This window comes from Aethalodelphis obliquidens, unplaced genomic scaffold (genome assembly GCF_003676395.1).
Source record: "Aethalodelphis obliquidens isolate GAN/ISIS:26980383/991018 unplaced genomic scaffold, ASM367639v1 scaffold6, whole genome shotgun sequence".
In the NCBI taxonomy this organism is placed as follows: Eukaryota; Metazoa; Chordata; class Mammalia; order Artiodactyla; family Delphinidae; genus Aethalodelphis; species Aethalodelphis obliquidens.
Genome location: NW_020837950.1, coordinates 23,112,261 through 23,127,801, shown reverse-complemented (window position 1 = coordinate 23,127,801; position 15,541 = coordinate 23,112,261). Strand labels below are relative to the sequence as shown.

General features: G+C 42.4%; 1 pseudogene across 1 annotated transcript; it reads right to left on the bottom strand.

Moving 5' to 3' along the window:
* Positions 1–5,178: 5,178 nt before the first annotated feature.
* Positions 5,179–6,474, bottom strand: LOC113618692 (ras-related protein Rab-5A pseudogene; annotated as a pseudogene). The gene has a single exon (XR_003432088.1). The product of XR_003432088.1 is annotated as a ras-related protein Rab-5A pseudogene (transcript).
* Between the last annotated feature and the right edge of the window lie 9,067 nt (positions 6,475–15,541).

Below are 15,541 nucleotides of genomic sequence, written 5' to 3'. Positions count from 1 at the left end.
ATTGTAGTGGCTTCTCTTTCTGCAGAGCATGGGCTATAGGAGCGCGGGCTTCAGTAGTTGTGGCATGCGGGCTCAGTAGTTGTGGTGCATGGGCTTAGTTGCTCCGCAGCAGGTGGGATCTTCCTGGACCAGGGATCGAACCCGTGTTCCCTGCATTGGCAGGCAGATTCTTAACCACTGCACCACCAGGGAAGTCACCTTGTTGAAGGTTTTTGATACTCTGTCAAACTGCCCTGTGGAAGGTCATTTGACCCTGAACCTCTGCTGCTCCTCCCCATGATCACACACACTGCGTGTTACTATTACCACATTACTATCAAGATGAACATTTTCTTCATACGTCGTTTGGCTATTTGTATTGATTTTTTTTTAACTTTTTATTTTATATTGGAGTATAGTTGATTAACAATGTTGTGTTAGTTTTGGGTGTACAGGAAAGTGATTCATGTATAACTGAGCAGAGTTTCCTGTGCTATACAGTAGGTCCTTGTTGGTTATCCATTTTAAATATAGCAGTGTGTACATGTCAGTCCCAAACTCCCAATCTATTCCTCGCCACCGACCCTTCCCACCCTGGTAATTATAAGTTCGCTCTCTAAGTCTGTGAGTCTGTTTGTTTTGTAAATAAGTTCATGTATTGATGTTCATGTATTGACTTGCCTCTTCAAAACCCAAAACTTGGAATTCTTTTACTTTTCTTTCAGGAGTGATGGGTAGATAAGGCAACACCTCATTTTCAGTTATTTTAGTTATTTTTCCAATGACATTTTCTGTAGGTGAGAGAAACAAAAACAAAAAAACAAAAAACAAAAAACCCTTTAGGCTCTAATGGATGTATTTTGGTTAGACACACCTATTGCCCATGGCTTCAAATTTTTGCTGACAATTTTCAGTATCACTGACCTGCCATGAGTTAAGTACAATGACTTGAGAATTACTATTGTCTAGTCACACTACTTACGTAAAAGAGATTTAGAGCCAGACTTTCTGGGTTCAAATCCTAGCCCTCTTACTTAGTGATTTTGTGACATTGGAAACATTGCTCAAAATCTTTGTGCCACATTTTCCTTATCTATAAAACCAGGATAAAACTACCTACTTCAAAAGATTGTTATATCATTAAGGTAAGATGAGTAAAGTACTTGTAACAAAGCTTCCTGGTACAAGTTCAGCCATCAATAGCATTAACTATTAGTAATGGAATATAAAATAGCTAAACCATATTGAATGTTCACTGAGATACAAAAGACAAAAACATCCCACTTGATCTTCATCAACTCTCTGAATCAACTTCTTTTGTTATGTTCATTTTACAAATGAACTAAGATACAGAGGGGTTAACTAACTTAGCCAAAATCTCCTTGGTAATACGTGGAACTGGGACTAAAGTCCATCTATATTGCCTCTGGAAGAATATAGAGGACAGATTGTTCACATTTAAAAATTGTTTTTTTTATTTTAACATCTTTTTTGGACTATAACTGCTTTATGTTGTATTAGTTTCTGCTGTATAACAAATATCCCCTCCCTCTTGCATCTCCCTCCCACCCTCCCTATCCCACCCCTCTAGGTGGTCACAAAGCACTGAGCTGATCTCCCTGTGCTATGCAGCTGCTTCCCACTAGCTATCTATTTTACATTTGTTAGTGTATATATGTCAGTGCCACTCTCTCACTTTGTCCCAGCTTACCCTTCCCCCTCCCCATGTCCTCAAGTCCATTCTCTACGTCTGTGTCTTTATTCCTGTCCTGCCTCTAGGTTCATGAGAATCATTTTTGTTTTAGAATCCATATATATGTGTTAGCATACGGTATTTGTTTTTCTCTTTCTAACTTACTTTACTCTGCATGACAGACTCTAGGTCCAACCACCTCACTACAAATAACTCAGTTTCGTTTCTTTTTATGGCTGAGTAGTATTCCATTGTACATATGTGCCACATCTTCTTTATCCATTCATCTGTCGATGGACACTTAGGTTGCTTCCATCTCCTGGCTATTGTAAATAGAGCTGCAATGAACATTGTGGTACATGACTCTTTTTGAATTATGGTTTTCTCTGGGTATATGCCCAGTAGTGGGATTGCTGGGTCATATGGTAGTTCTATTTTTAGTTTTTTAAGGAACCTCCATACTGTTCTCCATGGTGGCTGTATTAATTTATATTCCCACCAACAGTGCAAGAGGGTTCCCTTTTCTCCACACCCTCTCCAGCATTTATTGTTTGTTTGTAGATCTTTTGATGATGGCCATTCTGACCAGCGTGAGGTGATACCTCATTGTGGTTTTGATTTGCATTTCTCTAGTGATTAGTGATGTTGAGCATCTTTTCATGTATTTGAAGGCCATAATTTTGTTTAAAAAGTTTAATTGAATTCCCACTGTAGGTAGAACTTCACATTCTGTCTCCTACCACAAATCTAGCATTAGAGCATTTTTACCCAGCAACCTAATACATATTTAATGATGACAAGTATCACAAAAGGCAGGATATGTTGTTTTTTTTTTTTTCGGTACGGGGGCCTCTCACTGTTGTGGCCTCTCCCGTTGCGGAGCACAGGCTCCGGATGCGCAGGCTCAGCGGCCATGGCTCACGGGCCCAGCCTCTCCGCGGCATGTGGGATCCTCCCGGACCGGCCGGCAGGCGGACTCTCAACCACTGCGCCACCAGGTAAGCCCAAGGCAAGATATATTTATTTATTTATTTATTTATTTATTTGCGGTACGCAGGCCTCTCACCATTGTGGCCTCTCCCGTTGCGGAGCGCAGGCTCCGGACGCGCAGGCCCAGCAGCCACGGCTCACGGGCCCAGCCGCTCCCGGCATGTGGGATCCTCCCGGACCGGGGCACGAACCCGTGTCCCCTGCATCGGCAGGCGGACTCTAAACCACTGCGCCACCAGGGAAGCCCTCAAGGCAGGATATTTTTAAACAATTTAAAGTTGATATATACATCAGTTCCCTTACTGTCTGGTTATAGTAGATGAACATTTTTTTAGAAAAAAATATATGAATGACATTACTACTAACCATGTATAAATGCTTAACAGACTCTCCTTATTAAGGTAGCAGGGCTGTTACAATCCTAAACACTTCTTGTGGCTCTTCAATATACCTTTGGGTGTCATTGTTTTAATTGACGTCCACATGTATTTTGTCAGTTTGGATTTAAATAGATATTCAAGCACCCTAACCACAAGTCCAATAAAGCTTGGCCCAATGACAGTTCAAGGATTATAACCCTGTTGGTAAGCAGAAAAGACGGTGCTGCTTTTACTTAATAAAGATTAGTGCTCCGATGTTGGGTAGATGTTTATATTGGTTCAGGGTGTGGGTGGTGACGTAGATTGAGAAGACAGAGCAAAGAAAGTGGAGAGTAAAGTGTTATTAGCAATAAAAGATAAACACTTCCGGAGAAATAATAATACTTTTGAAATAGGAATGAACCTCCCAGTCAGGCAGTTCAACCCCCTACTGCGAGGTGGAATCAGGCAAGTCTCTCCCCTAAACTGGTTACATAATATTTCTTTTTCCCCTTAGGAGGTTTCACAACCTCTTTTATAAACTGTTAATGTGCTTATTCAATCGTATCATGGGGAAAGGTAACTAATTTTTAACTTTAACCAGGATGGCTTGACCTTCCCATGCTAAGTCTGGTGAACAAATGCAGGCTGCTGTTCCATAACCTTTCTTTGACTCATCACAAATTCCATCACAATAAATGATAAATACAAAGATTGAAAACGCTTTGTTTTCCCTTTCACTTGATTGAAATACTCAGCTTTAAATGTATTGCTATTTAAATGATCTCTCATCTCAGTCACCAAATCCATCATTTGGGTCAAAAACATTAGGCTGGCACCCACCTACCCAGCCCTAAATCCAAGCAAATGTTTTCGAGGAAGGGACCATTTCACTGGGCTTTGAGATGGTTAGAGGCCATTCAACAAATCCATATCGAAGATTCTTAAAACAAAGAACTTTGAAATGGTTCCTCCAAGAACGAGTTTGGCAGATGTTTTGATGCCTATATGTTTAAAGGGTGGGATGGAAATTGCCCAGCGCTGCAAGTCCGAATACCTCAGCTCTGGCTCTCATTGTGTGCTGTCCCAGGAGAAATGTCAAGTACTCTGAGCCTCAGTCTCCTCTTCTCTAAAATAAGCTTGTCAGAGGATCCATGGGCTACATGTGTGAACACAAGGGATGCCCGTTATGATTATTACTTCTGGGTAGACCTAATGTACGTCACCTGGGGAAATTAACGTCAGCCTCCAAGGCTGTAGCTTCAACTGCCTTAAATGGAAGGACCTGACCTGTGAACCCTAACTTGGTTTATTTTTTCTAATTAAAAAAATTTTTCTGTTTTTTATACCACTATATCCCAACCTGAGTACCTCAATATAAAACTAAACCCTGGTGAAATGTTTTCCTTACTAATTTTGAATTACTGTGAATGTACAAGTTCTGCTAGCAGTTCAACACTTAAATAGATTAAATCATCTCTGACACATGGTAGACTTCATATAATGAAAATACCTAAAACAATTAGTGCAAATATACTGACCTGATCAAAATAAAATGAACTTTGGAAAACAAGGCTGCAAGATTTTTACTAACATATCCAATACTTATGTTACAAATTACTGGTACATTGTTTATTATGGTTCTAGCCAGGTAGGAACAATTGAAGTCCCTTCCTTTCAAAGGAGGAGAGAAGGAAAAAAGTAGCTGTTTTAGTAACTGTACATTTGGTATACTTTTAGGCAACTCTTAAATATTATAGAAAAGTAATAAACATATATGGAGACTGCAATGCAGTACCCTATTTACAGTACAGCTGAAGAATCGAATTTAAAATAATCAAGTTTGAATGTACATAATTGTTAGTGCGTTGACTATGTTTATGTCCAAAGGGCACAAAAGCCCCCTCCCTACTCCCAAACTACAAAAGCTATGTAATGGCCAGCAGTGATTAAACAGAAATCACAGACACCTGGTTTGTTTCACTTTTGTTGATGAATTTACATGTTTGAAGGGAACACTATCCTTTAAGATGCATTTTATTAGTTTTCATGCTCCTAAAATAAGACGCGGTTACATTTGATTTTTTTTTTACCCCATTTAAAAAATAACAGGACTAGCTGTAATTTAGATGCCACTAATGTTCATTTTTTTCCCCTTGAAGATGTGGGACTGTTTCCTTGTGGCTAATTTGTTAAAATGTGGAATGTATACTTTAAATAAGGATACTAAGAGAAATTACAGGTTGCCTGAATATGGTAGCTAAGCATAAATATCTTTAGAACCTCCTTCCAAAGAAAGAATTTTTTTGGAAAAGTCCAAATGAGTAAGTTCCAAATCTTTTTCACAGAACTGGTTGGTTAACTGTGGGTTCAGAATCATTTGTTTATATCACTGGTGAAGAGAAATGAGTCCCGCTAACCTTCCAAGGAAACAAGGGTACACCCAGCTCTCATTTCCCCCTTCCACTGCTAAAACATTAGTCAGAGGGTCACATGTATGTTATTAAAAATTAAGTTCAAAACACTTAAAATAATTCTGTATTAGAAACTTGCCTATTGTAAGTCTCTTCTTTTTGGAAGTCATACTGGGCTGGTTAAATGCTCCAATTCCACTGTTATTAACAATTAGGAAGCAGAAGAACATTCCAGTTAGTTTAAACTGGAGGTTTAGTTACTACAGCACTGACTCCTGGTTGGCTGCGTGGGTTCAGTAAGGTCTACTCCTCTTCCTCTGGCAGAATGTGCTCCTGGATTCTGTGGTTCATTCTTTGGCAACTTTTTAGCTATTGCCATGAATATTTCATTTACAGTCATTGATGTTTTAGCTGATTTCTCCAGAAATAATAAACTGTTATCATCTGCATAGGACTGTGCTTCCTGGAAATTGACAGCTGTTTTATTGGCGAGGTCAGCCTTGTTTCCTGATAAAGCTATTACAATGTTAGGACTGGCTTGCCTCTGAAGTTCTGTAACCCAGTTTTTGGCTCTGACAAAGGACTCCTCGTTTGTGTCATCATATACAACTATGGCTGCTTGCGCTCGTCTGTAGTACATGGGTGCTAGGCTATGGTATTGTTCTTCACCAGCTGTATCCCACATTTCAAACTTTACTGTTGTGTCATCAAGACACACAGTGTGGGCTAGAAAAGCAGCCCCCATGGTACTCTCTTGAAATTCATGAAAGTGGCCCTTCACAAAACAAAGCACTAGGCTCGATTTGACAAAAGCAGACTCTCCCAGAAGTACTAGTTTGAACTGGCATATTTTATTTCCAGTATTTGGCCTGTTAGGTCTTGTTGCTCCTCGATTAGCCATGTCCAAATTTGAAAGAAGTCTCTAATTTCAGTCTCTTAAATGAACTTCCAGGATGCAAGGTGTCAGTTGTTTTCTTTCCGGAGGTAAAGAAACCTGAGACCGCAGCGCCTGGGGCCGCGGCTCCGCAGCTTCGGGCTGCAGGTCCCGGTTGGAGCCTGAGAGGCTAAGGCTGAGGCTCCCTAACTTGGTTTAAAATAGACTCCTTCTGGCAGTTTTTTCAGAAATTCACTATGGGAGCAGAGATAAAAAGAAACTACTGAAACATCTCTGGCTGGTCCATAAAATCTTGGAGCTGTTGCTTTTATGCTGATTATTATCAGCATAAAAGATTACTAGGGCTTCCCTGGTGTCGCAGTGGTTGAGAGTCCGCCTGCCAATGCAGGGGACACGGGTTTGTGCCCCGGTCTGGGAAGATCCCAGATGCCGCGGAGCGGCTGGGCCCGTGAGCCATGGCTGCTGGGCCTGCGCGTCCAGAGCCTGTGCTCCGCAACAGGAGAGGCCACAACAGTGAGAGGCCCGCATACCGCAAAAAAATAAATAACTAACTAAATAAAAAGATTACTAAATGGAAAGATTATTAGAGGGAAATCATTTTGTCATTCCAAATCATCTCTAGATTAGCCTTTGCTTGGATGATAAAATACTAGATGAAATGACATTTTAAAAACTTCTGTTATAAAACATTGCTTCCTGAATTCATGCATGCCGAGTCTAATGCCCTATGGTAAAATGGTTGCGAGTCTGAGCTCTGGAGCCCTACCACCTTCAAATTTTGCTTTTGCCACTTTTTAGCTGTGTGACCTTGGACAAGTTACTTAAGCTGCCTGTGCTTTAGTTTCCTCGTTGTTAAATAGAGATAATAAAAGTACCTACCTTATAGGACTGCAGGGAGAACTTGCTAAATTAACAAATGTAAGACTTGGAATATTGTGAGTGCTATGCTTAGTGTTAGCCCTTAGAACAGTGTTTGACAATTAGGCACTGGGTAAATGTTACCTTTTACATTACTGTTTTAAATGATAGAGGCTGTAATGCAGGAGAGTGGGAAGAACTCAGGAAGGGAGATTAGGACAAATCCATCTGGTTTACATGCTTTAGTCATTGTATCTACAGTGTTTATCAAACCAGTTATCTTTCTTGAGAGCTACAATTTCCTGGGCATCTGCAGATGCCCAGAACTCAAGATTGGAAGGAAACATGAAGCTCTAATAGTGGGTAATTAGAAGGAGCTCACTCTAAAAAATGTTTGTTTTTTAATAAATTTATTTATGTATTTATTTATTTTTGTATTTATGTATTTATTTATGGCTGTGTTGGGTCTTCCTTGCTTCACGCAGGCTTTCTCTAGTTGCGGTGAGTGGAGGGCTACCTTTCCTTGCGGTGCGCGGGCTTCTCATTGCGGTGGTTTCTTGCGGAGCACAGGCTCTAGGTGCACAGGCTTCAGTAGTTGTGGCACGCAGGCTCAGTAGTTGTGGCTCGCAGGCTCAGTAGTTGTGGCATGCAGGCTCAGTAGTTGTGGCTCGCAGGCTTCAGTAGTTGTGGCACGCAGGCTCAGTAGTTGTGACTCGTGGGCTCTAGAACACAGGCTCAGTAGTTGTGGCGCACGGGCTTAGTTGCTCCGTGGCACGTGGGATCTTCCTGGACCAGGGCTCGAACCCACGTCCCCTGCATTGGCAGGTAGATTCTCAACCACTGCACCACCAGGGAAGTCCCAAAATATGTTTGTTTTTTAATGGCGCTTTAAATGAGCTCATGGGAAGTTTATTATAAAATGCTTGCCTGCACCAAATGCCTTAATGGGAGAAGCCTTATTGAAATTCCATTGTTTAAATAATATACAGGCCATGTCCCTCCTGGAACTCTGTTCCCTCTGTGGGAGTCAAAGATTCTTTGAATGTCCCAAGGTATTCCAAAGCAATCACAAAATCACATTTCAGAGCTAGAAGGGGATTTAGAAACCATCTCCTCCTAAGCTTTCTTTTTACAGCTGAAGAAACAAACCCAATAGGGTTAAAGGATTTGCCTGAGGCAACTCAGCAACCTTGAAGCTAAAGTCGACCCCCAGTTTCTTTAACTCTTAGTCCAGCCCCTTGCTACTAACCTGTCCCCAATCTTAGAGAGAGAGGGAGAGGGAAGGAAAGAGGGAGGGCCAGAGGGGAAAGGACCCTGCTACTTGCAGATGGAGAGTGCCCCAGTTTTTTCCCTTTCACACTGAAAAAAGAATAAACTGATCACATACCTGTAGAAACAATTATAATTTAGCAGAGAAAATATCAAGGCTAAGCAATGAATCACCAAACATTCAAGGCGAAAGTTTATTACCTTTCTTGTTTATTTTTACTTCATCAGGACTAAAACCTGTTGCTATGTTGGATCTGGGCAGCATTTTGTGATGCCTGCAGACAAACAGCGTGGCTAACTACCCAGGTGGTGAGGCTTTGCTCTCCCGGAATATTCTAGCAAACAATGTAACCTGACACGGGTGTGACAGGGCTCTCCGGGTGGTTATAGTTTATCTTTGGCAATTCCTTCTGCACCCCTTCCACACCCATAAAACCATACAGGAACCATCTAGGAGCTGGGCTTGGGGAACAGGTACTCTGTGATGTGGGCCACTCCATCCCAAGGAAGTTATGGCTCCCCAGTCTAGGGTGCCCACCGTCCACAAAGTAGATTTCTGTAAGAAGTGGACCCTACCAGAGGAGCACCCTCTGGTGCTACCAGAGGAGCACATATTGAATTTGGAGGGAATAACACACAACTGTTTACTCAACTTAGAAGGTACTTGCAAATCACCCGCTCTCTTCCGTTGGTGAATAAACAAAGCTTATATGCAAATGATGAACACCAGTTTTGGCAAGGACTCCTGAGCAGTGTGGGTTGGCATGCCAGTGGAGACTTCATCGGAGGGTTCCTGTCTCCCATCTTTAACTTGGTGGGTTATCATTTAGTTATTCCAGTTACTTTTTAAAAAATTTTTAACCTTTTTATTTTTGGCCGTGTTGGATCTTTGTTGCTGTGCGTGGGCTTTCTTTAGTTGCGGCGAGAGGGGGCCACTCTTGGTTGCGGTGCGCGGGCTTCTCATCGCGGTGGCTTCTCTCGTTGTGGAGCATGGGCTCTAGGCGCGTGGGCTTCAGTAATTGCGGCACGAGGGCTCCGTAGTCGTGGCTCGAGGGCTCTAGAGCACAGGCTCCGTAGTTGTGGTGCACGGGCGTAGTTGCTCCGCGGCATGTGGGATCTTCCTGGACCAGGGGTCGAACCTGTGTCCCCTGAATTGGCAGGCGGATTCTTAACCAGTGCACCACCAGGGAAGCCCGTATTCCAGTTGCTTTAAATGTATGTGACATCCTACCTCTGCAGAGATATTTCTGCAAACCTGACTTGCACTGCACACTAATGGGTAGAAAAAACTGAAAGACTTAAGAGATAAGTCCTTGCAATTAAGTGTGGGGCCCATACGGAACTCTCAGAGCTGTGCAGTGTTTGCATATTTCTGGGACGTTTATCACCTGACCTCTGCAGTTGCCTTCTATTACTGGAGATTCCCTAACCACCAGATTGCAGCTTCTGCACTTCAGAGGCTCACAAAGGTTTTTTTTTTTGGTACGCGGGCCTCTCCCTGTCGCGGCCTCTCCCGTTGCGGAGCACAGGCTCCAGACGCGCAGGCTCAGCGGCCATGGCTCACGGGGCTAGCCGCTCTGCGGCATGTGGGATCTTCCCGGACCGGGGCACGAACCCGCGTCCCCTGCATCGGCAGGCGGACTCTCAACCACTGCGCCACCAGGGAAGCCCTCACAAAGGTTTTTGTTTGTACCTCAGATCATGTAGAGCCAGCATCCAAACACTAGTGTCTGCAGCCTAAATACCGTTTAAGGCTTTACTTTTATAAAACAAAGAGGCTGCTTCTGAGGTGTGATTTTCTGTGCATGCTGGGACCCTCCACATCCCCCTCCTCGGACCAGCTCGTGCCTGGAGTCCTGCCTGTAGAGACTCATCAGTCAGTAAAAGAGTAATTTACCTGGACTGTACAGGTACGCTTCAGACCTCTGTGAACGCTTGAGGTTATGCACAGAGTTTGAGTGCATTTGCCCATTTTTAGCCCTAAGGGAGGCTCTTTAGGCCTTTGCTGGTAACCAAAAGAGTCGGTAACCACCAAAAGTTTAAGAATGATTGCTTTTTCTCATAAGATGTTTTAAGTTATTTACTATTGAATGTGCCTGAAAACACATAAACACATGACCGTAAATTTTATGTCACAAAGAGGGCCAGCTGGAAACTTTGCCTAAGATATTTTCTAGGAAAACAAACAATAATTTTATTAGCTTTCTTCCTATTCTTTATTCAAAACAAAATATCTGTACTTTTTTTTTTTTTAAATATCTGTACTCTTGAGAGAGAGATTCACAACACACTTGCTACCTTTTCATTCTTCACTTCAAAAGTAAGGCCCAAGTGCAGGACTAATGGGGATTCTGAAACTGACTATGGAAGATGTTACCTCTTAGAGGAGAGATGGTCAAACTTCTGTAAACAGTCAGTAGTAAATATTTTGAGCTTTTTGGGCCATGTGGTCTCTGCTGCAACTTCACAGTTCTGCTGTTGTGTGGAAAGCAGCCATAGACAATATGTAAACAAATGGAAGTGGTGATGTTTCAATAAAACTTTATTTACAAAAACAAGTGGCAGGCCAGATTGTCCCATAACAGCAGTTTGCACCCATCTTAAAGGTTTAAAGATGCTATTGAATGAAAATAACAAGGCTCACATATTTGCCAGGTTTATGATGCATACCAACTTCAATCTACTTTGCAAAATACGAAATGCTGGATTATATTATTCTATTGATTGTTGTGTTGGAATGAAAGCATTTAATAATTTCAGCAAGTTATTCTACAGGCTGGGCAAGCCATGGGTGACATTAAACACCTGACAATTAAAATCAATAACTCCACGTGCCACCATCAACAAAACGAAAAGAAAACCTACTGAATGGGAGAAAATATTTGCAAATGATATGACCAATAATGGGTTAATATCCAAAATATATAAACAATTCATACAGCTCAATATAAAAAAAAAACAACGATTAAAAAATGTGCAAAATGGGCTTCCCTGGTAGCACAGTGGTTAAGAATCCACTTGCCAGTGCAGGGGACACGGTTTCGAGCCCTGATCCAGGAAGATCCCACGTGCCATGGGGCAACTAAGCCTTTGTGCCACAACCACTGAGCCTGCGAGCCACAACTACTGAGCCCACGTGCCACAACTACTGAAGCCCATGTGCCTAGAGCCCATGCTCCGCAACAGGAGAAGCCACTGCACCACAACCAAGAGTAGCCTCTGCTTGCCGCAACTAGAGAAAGCCCACACACAGCAACGAAGACCCAACACAGCCAAAAATTTAAATTAAAAAATCAATATTTTTTAAAAAAAAGATCAAAAGACCTGAATAGACATTTTTCCAAAGAAGAAATGCAGATGGCACAGGCACATGAAAAGTTGCTCAACATCATTAATCATCAGAGAAATGCAAATCAAAACCACAGTGAGATATCACCTCACACCTGCCAGAATGGCTATCACCAAAAAAACCACAAATAACAAATGTTGGTGAGGATGTAGAGAAAAGAGAACCCTCATACACTGTTGGTGGGAATGTAAACTGGTGCAGCCACTGTGGAAAACAGTATGGAAGTTCCTCAAAAAACTAAAAATAGAACTAGAATATGACCCAACAATCCCACTCCTAGGTATATATCCAAAGAAAACAAAAACACTAATTCAAAAAGATACATGCACCCCAATGTTCATAGCATTATTTACAATTGCCAAGATATGGAAGCAACCTAAGTGTCCATCAACAGATGAAGGGATAAAGAGGATATACATACATACACACACAATGGAATATTACTCAGACAGAAAAAAGAATGAAATTTTGCCATTTGCAACAACACAGATGGACCTGGAGGGTACTATGCTAAGTGAAATAAGTCAGACAGAGAAAGACAAATACTGTATGATATCACCTATGTGTGGATTCTAACAAATAAAAGAAATGAATGAATATAACAAAACAGAAACAGACTTCCAGATATAGAAAACAAACTAATGGTTACCAGTGAGTGGGTAGTGGGAAGGGGGAAGGGGCAAGATAGGAGTAGGGGATTAAAAGGTACAAACTACTGTGTGTAAAATAAATAAGCTACAAGGATATATGTGTGGTACAGGAAATAGAGCCAATATTTTATTAAAACTTTAAATGGGACTTCCCTGGTGACGCAGTGGTTAAGAATCCACCTGCCAGCACAAGGCACACGAGTTCAAGCCCTGGTCTGGGAAGATCCCACGTGCCCTGGAGCAACTAAGCCCGTGTGCCACAGCTACTGAGCCTGCACTCTAGAGCCCACGTGCCACAACTACTGAGCCCACGTGCCTAGAGCCCGTGCTCCACAACAAAGATAAGGCACCAAAATGCCTTGACAAGGCCCGCACACCGCAACGAAGATCCAAAGCAGCCAAAAATAAATAAATACATTTATATTAAAAAAGAAAACTTTAAATGGAGTAGAATCTATAAAACTATTGAATTACCATGTTGGACACCTGAAACTAATATAATATTGTACCTCAACTATACTTCAGTAAAAAAATTAAATAAAATAAGTAAAAGACATAGCTTTAAAAAAGAACTCCACATGTCAGATTTTTCCAGGGCATAAGACAAAAACAAAACCAGATTCTTTAAACCGATTTGTCTCCATGCAACTCAAGGAAATCATATTTTTGGCAAATGACAATGATAAAATAATCCTTTTACCCTCAGGCCTCACTCCGGGTGGGAAATCCCTCCCGATCCTCCACAGGTAGACTTCTTTTTTTTTCTAGAAACCTGATATGCTTTAGAATCACAGGCTTTTGGCAGTGCAAACACAAGCAGGCAGTACCTGCCAGGCTTCAGGCTGCTTCTTGTCCAACTGGGGAGAAAAAGTCATCTTTGTGATGCTTCCAAAGTCTGCAGTTTCCTTCATTTCCAAGGAAGAATAGAGAAACTCTGGTCTTCTTTTTACTTTCCGCATTCAAAATAAGAGTCATTTTATCTTCCTGTTTAATATTTAGTTTTGCATGCTGTCTGGTTAGAACCTTCATATCCGCACAGTATCAGATCACGAGGTTTGAACAAATGAACTAAGAGGAAAAGGGAAAGGGCTGGAATCGGCACCCTATGAACCAGAGGCAAGTCAGTCAAAAGATGATCAAAGAGCCCATCAAAATTGAAATCACTCCTCTGGAAAATAGACACCCTCAGAATGAGTGAGTGCTGAGTGCTGACTTACCTACAGGAAAAACAATCAAAATGTATGTAAGCTCTGCCCACTGTCCACAGGAGCAAACAGCAGTTGAAAAAACACAGAGAGAGGGCTTCCCTGGTGGCGCAGTGGTTGAGGGTCCGCCTGCCGATGCAGGGGACGTGGGTTCATGCCCCGGTCTGGGAGGATCCCGCATGCCGTGGAGCGGCTGGGCCTGTGAGCCATGGCCGCTGAGCCTGCGCGTCTGGAGCCTGTGCTCCGCAACGGGAGAGGTCACAGCAGCGAGAGGCCCGCGTAACGCAAAAAAAAAAAAAAAAACACAGAGGGACAAACCAGGAAAGATTTTACACTGCCGGTAACAGATTTAAGTCGACACGAGTAGCCAGACTTCATACATGCCAAGGTAGGAGGTGGTACAAGAGAGAAATCAGGGGTGCAATGCAGGTGCAAGAGTCAGTAGGAAGGAAAGATTTTTTTTTAAAGTTAAGCTTATTGAAGCATAATTTACAAGCAGTTAAATCACCCTCTTGAGTGTATAGTTCTATGAGTTTTGACAAACACATACAATCATGAAAAAATATTTCCATCACCACAAAAAAATTCCCTTGTCTCCCTTTGTAGTCAACCCCTCTGGCAAATCCCAGCCCCTCCCAACCACTGATTTGATTTGTGTCCCCACATGTATATTTCTGTCTTTGCCTTTTCCAGAATATCAGATAAATGAAATTATACAGTGGGTAGCAGAAAAAGTGGGATTTTAATCTCAAGCAAAGAGGAGTGTTTTAGAGATCAAATGTCTCTAGAGCATCTTAAGACAGATGAGGCAGTTGGTAAAGGTGGCCTGTGCTATAAAAACTGCCATGGATAGTGGAACTTCTGCAGGTATGTTATTTCCACACAAACTTCCTAAAATGAATACCTGAGCATGCCACATCCCTACTGGAAACCTTCAATGGGTTCCCATTGTCTTTAGGATAAAATCCAAACTGTTTCATGTTGGCTCGCCAGGCCTTTCTTTTTTGTTTTTAAAGAAGATGTCGGGGGTAGGAGTTTATTAATTTATTAATTTATTTTTGACTGTGTTGGGTCTTCATTTCTGTGCGAGGGCTTTCTCTAGTTGTGGCGAGCGGGGGCCACTCTTCATCGTGGTGCGCAGGCCTCTCACTATCGCGGCCTCTCTTGTTGCGGAGCACAAGCTCCAGACGAGCAGGCTCAGTAGTTGTGGCTCACGGGCCCAGTCGCTCCACGGCATGTAGGATCCTCCCAGACCAGGGCTTGAACCCGTGTCCCCTGCCTTAGCAGGCAGACTCCCAACCACTGCACCACCAGGGAAGACCAGGCCTTTCTTGATATGATGTCTTTTGCCTCCTCCAGCCCCATCTCTCCTCATTCTCCTCTTCTCCATTCTCCACTTCAGAATTTCTGTGCCTGCCACTCCGCCCACCCCTGGTTTATCTTCCTGAAGTGCATTCTCTTTCACCTCTGGGCCTTTGTACGTGGGTTTCTTTCTATCAAGTGCATTTTCCCATGACCCCTACCTCTTTGGTTTCAGACTTTGGCTTCCTCTAGAAGCACTTCCTGACCCTCCCAGTTTGCTTTAAACACCATTCTTGTGTGGGCTCCCACACATGTACTTCCCCTATCTTAGTGCTCGTCAAGCTACATTGTAATTGCAGGTTTAACGGTGTGTTTCCCCAATGAGACCTTGAATTCCATGAAGCTCCAGGGGAACAGAAGCCTAGCCTGTCGTACTCATAGTTGTATTTTCAGCACCTAGCACGGTGCCTGGTACCAAATGGATTCTCAATAAATATATTTTAAATTGAGTCAAACGGACAAACAAAATTTAGACAAAATTCAGAAGAGGGAGCGTTTCTTTTAGCTAGGGGTGGTGG